This window comes from Eulemur rufifrons, chromosome 30, assembly GCF_041146395.1.
Source record: "Eulemur rufifrons isolate Redbay chromosome 30, OSU_ERuf_1, whole genome shotgun sequence".
NCBI classification, from domain to species: Eukaryota; Metazoa; Chordata; class Mammalia; order Primates; family Lemuridae; genus Eulemur; species Eulemur rufifrons.
In genome coordinates, this window is record NC_091012.1 from 127,737,197 (window position 1) to 127,746,251 (window position 9,055).

Here is a 9,055-nt window from a genome sequence, read left to right on the forward strand (position 1 = left end):
CGTTTTGTGGGGCATAAGTTTCAATACATTTCAAAAAATTGAAATCATATGCCAAAGCAATGCTTAGGAAGAAGTAGATAGCTTTAAATGCTTGTATTAGAAAAAAAGAAAGATTTTAAATCACTGAACAAAGTTTTCAACTTAAGAAGCTGTAAAAAAAAAAAAACCAAGTAGATTAAACCCAAAATAAATACACAAATGTTTAAAATAAGAAGTAAATCAATGAAGTAGAAAAAATATAGAAAAATAACAAAGCCAATATTTGGTAATTTGAAAGATTAATAAAAGAGGCAAACTCCTAGCAAGACTGCTCAACAAAAAAAGGAAGGTTAAAAAAATAGAAAGAAAGAAAACACAAAGAGAGGACATCACTATAGATTCTGTAGTTATTGAAAGGATTATGAGAAGATATTATAAATAGCTTTGTACCAATAAATTTGATACATTAGATGAAATAGACAAATACCTTAAAAACACAGCATACTAAGATGGATACAAGAAGAAACTGAAATTCTGAATATCCCTATATTGGTTAAATAAATTGAATTAATTATAAAAATTTTCCCACAAAAAAAAATTTCAGGCTCAGATGACTTCACTGGTAAATTTTATCATTTTAACATTTATTTATTTTCACATTTAAAAATAAATAAGATGTATTAACCATACAAATAAAAAAATAAATGAAAATTTATCAAAATTTAAAATTTGAAAACTATTATGCATCAAAAGATACCATTAATTAACTGGAGGTAAGCCACAGACAGGGAGAAGATATTCACAACACATTCTGACAAAGAACTTGTACTTGTAATATGTAAAAATCTCATGCAAACAAATTAATCATAAAAGTCCAATAACAGGCAAAATTCATTTATGATTATAGAAGTCAGAACAGTGCTTGCAGAGTGCGTTACTTACCTCGACTCTTAGCTTGTCGGGGACGGTAACCGGGACCCGGTGTCTGCTCCTGTCGCCTTCGCCTTCGCCTCCTAACCCGTAGCCACCATGCGTGAGTGCATCTCCATCCACGTTGGCCAGGCTGGTGTCCAGATTGGCAATGCCTGCTGGGAGCTCTAACTGCCTGGAACACGGCATCCAGCCTGATGGCCAGATGCCAAGTGACAAGACCATTGGGGGAGGAGATGACTCCTTCAACACCTTCTTCAGTGAGACGGGCGCTGGCAAGCATGTGCCCAGGGCAGTGTTTGTAGACCTGGAACCCACAGTCATTGATGAAGTTCGCACTGGTACCTACCGCCAGCTCTTCCACCCTGAGCAGCTCATCACAGGCAAGGAAGATGCTGCCAATAACTATGCCCGTGGGCACTACACCATTGGCAAGGAGATCATTGACCTCGTCTTAGACCGAATTCGTAAACTGGCTGACCAGTGTACAGGTCTTCAGGGCTTCTTGGTTTTCCACAGCTTTGGTGGGGGAACTGGTTCTGGGTTCACCTCTCTGCTGATGGAGCGCCTCTCTGTCGATTATGGCAAGAAGTCCAAGCTGGAATTCTCCATTTACCCAGCCCCCCAGGTTTCCACAGCTGTAGTTGAGCCCTACAACTCCATCCTCACAACCCACACCACCCTGGAGCACTCTGATTGTGCCTTCATGGTAGACAATGAGGCCATCTATGACATCTGTCATAGAAACCTCAATATTGAGCACCCAACCTACACTAACCTGAACCGCCTTATTAGCCAGATTGTGTCCTCCATCACCGCTTCCCTCAGATTTGATGGAGCCCTGAATGTTGATCTGACAGAATTCCAGACCAACCTAGTGCCCTATCCCCGCATCCACTTCCCTCTGGCCACATACGCCCCTGTGATCTCTGCTGAGAAAGCCTACCATGAACAGCTTTCTGTAGCAGAGATCACCAATGCTTGCTTTGAGCCAGCCAACCAGATGGTGAAATGTGACCCTCGCCACGGTAAATACATGGCTTGCTGCCTGTTGTACCGTGGTGATGTGGTTCCCAAAGATGTCAATGCTGCCATTGCCACTATCAAGACCAAGCGCAGCATCCAGTTTGTGGATTGGTGTCCCACTGGCTTCAAGGTTGGCATCAATTACCAGCCTCCCACTGTGGTACCTGGTGGCGACCTGGCCAAGGTACAGAGAGCTGTGTGCATGCTGAGCAACACCACAGCCATTGCTGAGGCCTGGGCTCGCCTGGACCACAAGTTTGACCTGATGTATGCCAAGCGTGTCTTTGTTCACTGGTACGTGGGTGAGGGGATGGAGGAAGGAGAGTTTTCTGAGGCCCGTGAGGACATGGCTGCCCTTGAGAAGGATTATGAGGAGGTTGGTGTGGATTCTGTTGAAGGAGAAGGTGAGGAAGAAGGAGAGGAATACTAATTATCCATTCCTTTCTGCCCCGCTGCAGCATGTCATACTCCCAGAATTTCAGCTTCAGCATTAGCTGACAGACATTAAAGCTTTCTGGTTAGATTGTTTTCACTCAGTGGTGATCATGTCTTAATTTTCCATGTGTACCTGTAAGATTTTTTCCATCATGTTTTAAAGTAAAGGCATTAAGAAAGTTAAAAAAAAAAAAAGAACAGTGCTTGCATATGGGAGGTGGTGAGTATTATCAGTAAAAAATGAGGGAATTTTGGGGATGATGAAATCTTTTGTATCTTGAGTGTGGTGTGGTGTATATCTTTATGTATATATCTTTATATATAAAAATGTATATATTTGTTAAAACTCAGTAAATTTTATATTTAAGATCTATACAGTTTCCTGTATATAAATCTAGCTTCAATTAAAGATGTGGCACCAGGCCATCAGAGAGATAAATAGAAATCACAAGAGAAAAAAGAGGGAATTAAATCAATGAAGTTTGGGGAAGGAATGGTTATAGTGTATTTTTTAATGGTAGCAGGACTTTTCTGATGTATAATTAACATAGAATAAAATGTACAAATCTTGTCTTGATCACCCAGATCAGGATAAAGAATATTTCAATCACCCCAGAAGGATACCTCCTGACCCTTTCCAGTCAATTCTCCTACTTCAACCCCTAAAATTATCCCAGTAGTTTTTACAATAGTAGTTTTCAAAGTAAAGCTGCTCAATAGTGTTAACTTTGGCAAAGGTCAGATAGAATAAAGACTTAAGAGAGGACATTACAGATGATAAAAGTGGTAGGGGCAGATTCCAAATTGCAGTAGATCTTGAAATGAATGGGAGGTAAAAAAGATACCAAAACTTTAAAAAGTCTGACACTCCTAGTTCTAGTTGATGATGAAAAGAAAAAAAAAAACAAGTATCTTTATAATATTTGAGACAGATTTAATATATTTAGGAAGATAAAACTTTCTTTGAAAATATTCTTTTAAAATATTCTTAAAAATTAATTGTAAACAAATATTCTAACATGTGCATGTTATTTATCTAGCCACTTGTCTGATGTAACACATGCATAATATATCCCAGTTTTTGTTATTTTAAATAATAATGTAATCAATAACCTTATACATAATTTTTGTTGCTCTGATGAATTTAATTGATCAACAAATAATTTTAAGCACTTACTGTGTTTCAGACAGTTGGATAGGCACAGAGAGATGTGTCAGTAAACAAGACAGACATAATAGCTGTCTCAAGTAAATTTTGATCTAGCATGGAAGAGAGAAATTGACTAATTGTAACTTATCTTAACCAAGCAGAATTGTAGAGTTCAGAACTAGGGAATTTACCAGAGTATGGGGATCCAAAAAAGGGCCTGAAGAAGTGACTTTTACTTTGAAATCTGAAGGCTGAGTAGAAGTTGGTTTATTGAAAGGAAAAGAATAAAAAATTCCAGCGTGAAGGTCCTAAGGTAAAAGAGAAAATGATGCCTTAAAGCATCTAGAGAAGTTTGAAAGGAAGGAAGTCAGGGGCACCATCATGTAGGGCCTTATAGATAATGCCGAGTATTTCACCTATAGGGAAGAAAAAATAATAATTTTTTTCTCACCCATCACAAGATTAGTGGCTTGCACTTCTATAACAAAAGACAGATTAACAAGAGAAAAGCATAAAAAATTTATTTAACCAAAGTTTTAGGTGACATAGGAGCCTTCAGAAATAAAGACCCAAAGACCCAGGGAAAACTGTATATTTCTATGCTTAGGTTCAGTGAAGAATGGACAGTTGTGTACAAGTGTGATTCAACAAAAGGGTATGATCTAATGGTAATAAACTGGGGAGGGGGACTCAGCCACGCCCATTAGTTCGAATTCTTTTCTGTGTCTCTGCATGACATTTCTTCCTACTGGATATGGGGCAGGACATCTGTCACATGAGGCTCTTATGACCTACTTTCAAGGGAGATAGGTCAGAAAATTCCTTTATGATCATGCTTCAGTGGAGAAACGGAGGAGGTCAGAGTGACTTTCTTGCTTCTGTAAGTTTCTCAATTCCCAAGGTGCCATATTTTGGGGTATTGTGTTCTGAGCCCCAATGTGTCTGTTTTTCTAAGAGTAATAGAAAGCTATTGAAGGATTCTAGTCAAGATAGTAACAAGACCATCAATGGAAGTGGCAATCCATGTCTTCAGTAAGCATTCATTTCCTCTAGCATTTTGGGGAGAGGGGAGAGCTTGTCTGTCTTATTTGGCCCCTCAGTTGTCCACACACAAGTTTCCTTGGTTTTGTAGGTTGCTGCCTATGTCTCTGTGCTGCCTCATTCCTGCTCACTCCACTACAGTTGTAGATTGGACATTGGGTAGAGTCTCCTAATGAGCTACATCCCTCATATGTAAAGGGCAAAAATGGAACAGGACACATTTTCCTCCTCTGTCCATTTATCCCAATAGTTCTACACTTTAAGACTAAATTTGCTACATGGTTGAGAATTATAGTGGAGAAAAGAAGAAATAAAATCTCAAAGAGCATAGCAAATATATTTCTCCCCATAACCCAAAGGAAACAGACCCAGTATGAATGTGGAGAAAGGTGTCCAAATTCCATAACCACATTTTTGCAAATGCTCACCCACCTATTAGGACATCTTTCTAGTACATGCAGATCTTATTCTCAGCCCAGGATATATCTCTCTGCTCCAAGCAATTTCCATAAATCTGAGTTATTTCACCTATAATTGTGATCTAGGTTCCAGAAGGACAGTCTGTAGTGATCTTTGACATTCCACATCCCATAGAAACATCTAGATGTGCATTGGCACTGCTCTTACATTCCAATCTGAGTTTCTCCCACCAGTATGAGTTGCAGAGAAGTCTATTTTTTCTGATTGCCCAATAGTTAACTGTTGGAACACATACTTATGTGTACACACATACACTCATCCATAGTCTTTGGAGGACAAACACTATTTAGCAGAGACAGTACAAACAAACCCAGTAGGAAGGAAAAGGCAATAATTCCCTAAGGTTCCATAATTTACAAGGTCACCTCTCTCATAATGGAGTTAGTAAGGCACATTATTATGCAAAGCATTGTTAGTGCCTTTCTTTTATCCCCTTCTCACAAATTGTACCTCCTTGAGCCTGCCAAGAATAAGAAATGGCCCATTACTAAGCCATATACCTCTTAATGACCACTCTGTTAGCTACACAAAGACCTGGTTAAAGCTTGAAATTACCTTTTGAAATTTCCAATTAGCTATTACACAAAGGCCATCATTCTCCCCAGCGTCTGTCTGGGGAGGAGGACCCCAGTGCTTGGAAAGTAGGGGAAGTGAGTATAGTCAGGTTTGCATTTATATCAGAATATCTGGAGTGTGAAATAGAAAGTGGATGGGGAAGAAGTGCAAGAGTACATGCTGGGGATCAGGAGGAGAAAAAGGCCAGATACACCGTGGGTCTTAAGTTTTTAGCCAAACAAACTGAACTCACAAAAAAGGAGTCCAAGAAAAAGAATGCTATCAATCAAGATATGCTCTAGTTTACACTATGGAAATTGCACCGAGAAAGTGGTGCCTTAGAAAATGTTTAAGTTTTCATGAATGTGGATTACCACTATTTATAGATAGAGAGAAATATATTAAGATAAAATGTGTTAAATAAAGTTTAACCTAAAGCTACCTCCTTACATATTTCAAATCTGGCCTAAAGGTTTCTCCATACATGGTGAACTGTAACCTAACTGGATGTGTAAACAGATTGTTATCTACTCTTGTACCAATCACCGAGTTTTGGCCTATCAAAAGCTACCAACCGTTCAAACCATGTTCAAATAAGGCAAACGCTGAGCTGTAACCAATTTAGCTACTTCTGTACCTGATATATAATAATGTTTTGTGATCCTAAATGTCTCAAAATGGAGTCACTTATGATAAGTGACTCAGCCTACAGTGAGACTACTGACCTTTCAGAGTGATAAGCACATGTATAGTGGATTCAGGTGACAAGATGATGCCTGCTGTGGCCAGATACCCCTGAGACCTGACAATTAATTGAAGCCAAAAGGCAGCTGAGATAATGGCTATAGACACTCCTGTGAAGGGCCATAAAAACTGCAAAGAAACTGACTATGGCCAAGCCACCTGCAGAAGCTCTGCCTGTGAGAACTCCGAGGCCACTTTTCCATCCTACAGTGACCACCAGAAGCTCTACTGGGAGCAGAGCTGCTACCTGCACTACCCACTCCTCACTGGTCAGCAGTTCCAAGGGAAAACCATATTTACCAGTTCATCAGTCAGCATGCTGGTCTCCCAGGCTACTTGCCGTGGTGGTTTCTTCCCCTAGCCTCCATTCAAACCTGACAGGAGAGCATCTCACTTTCATTTTCTGAACATCACTTTCCTTTTCCTGTCCATAAATCCTCTCTGACCACACAGCAGTGCAGAGTCTCTCTGAATCTCTTCTGGTTCTAAGGGCTGCCTGATTTGTGAATCATTCTTTGCTCAATTAAACTCTGTTAAATTTGTCTAAAGTTTCTCTTCTAACAAATCACACCTCCACAAAATCACCAGACAGTGATAGAATCTAAGGTCTGTACAAACTAATATAATCTTTTCCTCATCACTTTCCAAAGGCAGACCCATCAATGGGAAAAAAATTCAGAAATTTTGCATGTGATCATGACCACTTTAAAAGCATTTGGATCAAATCGATATGACTGGAGTAACTATGTAGCTTTTGTTCTAAAATTAAATTTGACAAATGACAACTCAGAAAGCAGAACCCCTACACCTCAGATATTCTTCCTAAGAAATGAGATTTCAACTTTCCTGACACTATATTTGGGCAGAGGTGTCAAATCATTATAATAACTACAAGCTGGCCCTGGCTAGAATAGCATTTCAGCAGCCTGCCACTGGCATATAATCAACTGCACACCCACTGCTGGACTTGATACACAATTGTGGCACCAAAAAATGATTAGAATGTACCTGTTGGTGCCAAGTATTGCAGTTTAACAAATTAATCTTTGACCAGAATTATTATTTTTCCACTTTCAAGGTGTCTAAGTCAGTTAAGTATTTTCAGATCAATACAACCATATGTTCACCTGTAACACTTGAGAAATTATTCCTTATTTGCAGAATAATCCTTTTGTTTCACAAAGGACATGTTATGTTCTTCTAACTCAAAAGAGTGGGAAAATTGGCTATTTCAAAGTATTTGACACACTAAACAGTCCAGAAGTGCTTACCTATTTGCCTTATACATATATATATATATATATTTTTTTTTTTATAAGGAACAGATATTCATTTCTCACAGTTCTGGAGGCTGGGGAGCCCAAGATCAAGGCACTGGCATATTTGGTATCTGGTGAGGGCCCCTTTCCTGGTTCTTAGATGGTGTCTTCTAGTTGTGTTCTCACATGGGGGTTGGGGCTACCTAGCTCTCTTCTCTTTTATAAAGGCACTGATTCCATCCCATGACCTAATCACCTCCTGTATTAGGAGGGTTCTCCAGAGAGTCAGAAACAGTAGGATATGTATAGATGTAGATTTAGAGATATGACAGGGGATTAGGAGCCTTGGCTCATGCAATTACGGAGGGTGAGAAGTCCCACAACAGGCCACCTGCAAGCTGGAGACTGGGGTGCTGGTAGTGTGGCTCAGTCCAAAGGCCTCAAAACCAGGGAAGCCAATGTTGTCACTCTCCGTCCAAGGCCAAAGGCCGGAGAACCTGGGGTGCTGCTGGTGTAAGTCCTGGGGTTCACAGGCCAGGGAGCCTGCCGTTGTTGTCCAAGGACAGGAGAGGAAGAATGTATCCCAGCTCCAGCAGATGGATCCACACGTTCGCCTTTTCTATGTTTCTTTTTTTTTTTTTTTTTTGAGACAGAGTCTCGCTTTGTTGCCCGGGCTAGAGTGAGTGCCGTGGCGTCAGCCTAGCTCACAGCAACCTCGAAACCCTGGGCTCAAGTGATCCTCCTGCCTCAGCCTCCCGAGTAGCTGGGACTACAGGCATGTACCACCATGCCCAGCTAATTTTTTCTATATATATTTTAGTTGACCAGATAATTTCTTTCTATTTTTAGTAGAGATGGGGGTCTCGCTCTTGCTCAGGCTGGTCTCGAACTCCTGACCTAGAGCGATCCACCCGCCTCAGCCTCCCAGAGTGCTAGGATTACAGGCATGAGCCACTGCGCCTGGCCTGCCTTATATTAAGATATCATATTTAAACATTGCACACAAAGTTGACCCAAACCAATGTTCCTCTACAAAGTATTTTAAATTTTCTCAGGATTGTCAAGATCAATACCTTTCTCTATACCATATATCTTTGTGGCAGTAATTAGCTTTGTAGGATTGTTGTTAGAGAAAAGTAGGTTTCCATGGAGAAGAAGAAAGATCTATGTGTTGTTATGTATATGAAAGCAATTTCAGGAAGAAAATGGTATAGAGTGGGAAGCTGCTTTATATAGTCTTGATTTATTCCTTTACTTAGGTCCTGATGTTTCCTATTTTTATATTTCTGGATTTTTAGCTAAAGTATAACACTATCGTTATTACGTTGCCCATTATTGTCCATCTTTTGTAGAAACATAATTTATATCTAAGGTTCCAGTGTTCAGGTTTATAAGTATTCCAGCTTATTTGCAGGTTACTTCTTCTATAAAATCTCTATGGAAATATTACTGCAGG

At 39.8% G+C, this 9,055-nt stretch overlaps 1 pseudogene; it reads left to right on the plus strand.

The window, feature by feature from the left end:
* The first annotated feature begins 916 nt into the window (after positions 1 to 916).
* Positions 917 to 2,538, plus strand: LOC138377813 (tubulin alpha-1B chain pseudogene; annotated as a pseudogene).
* Positions 2,539 to 9,055: the final 6,517 nt, after the last annotated feature.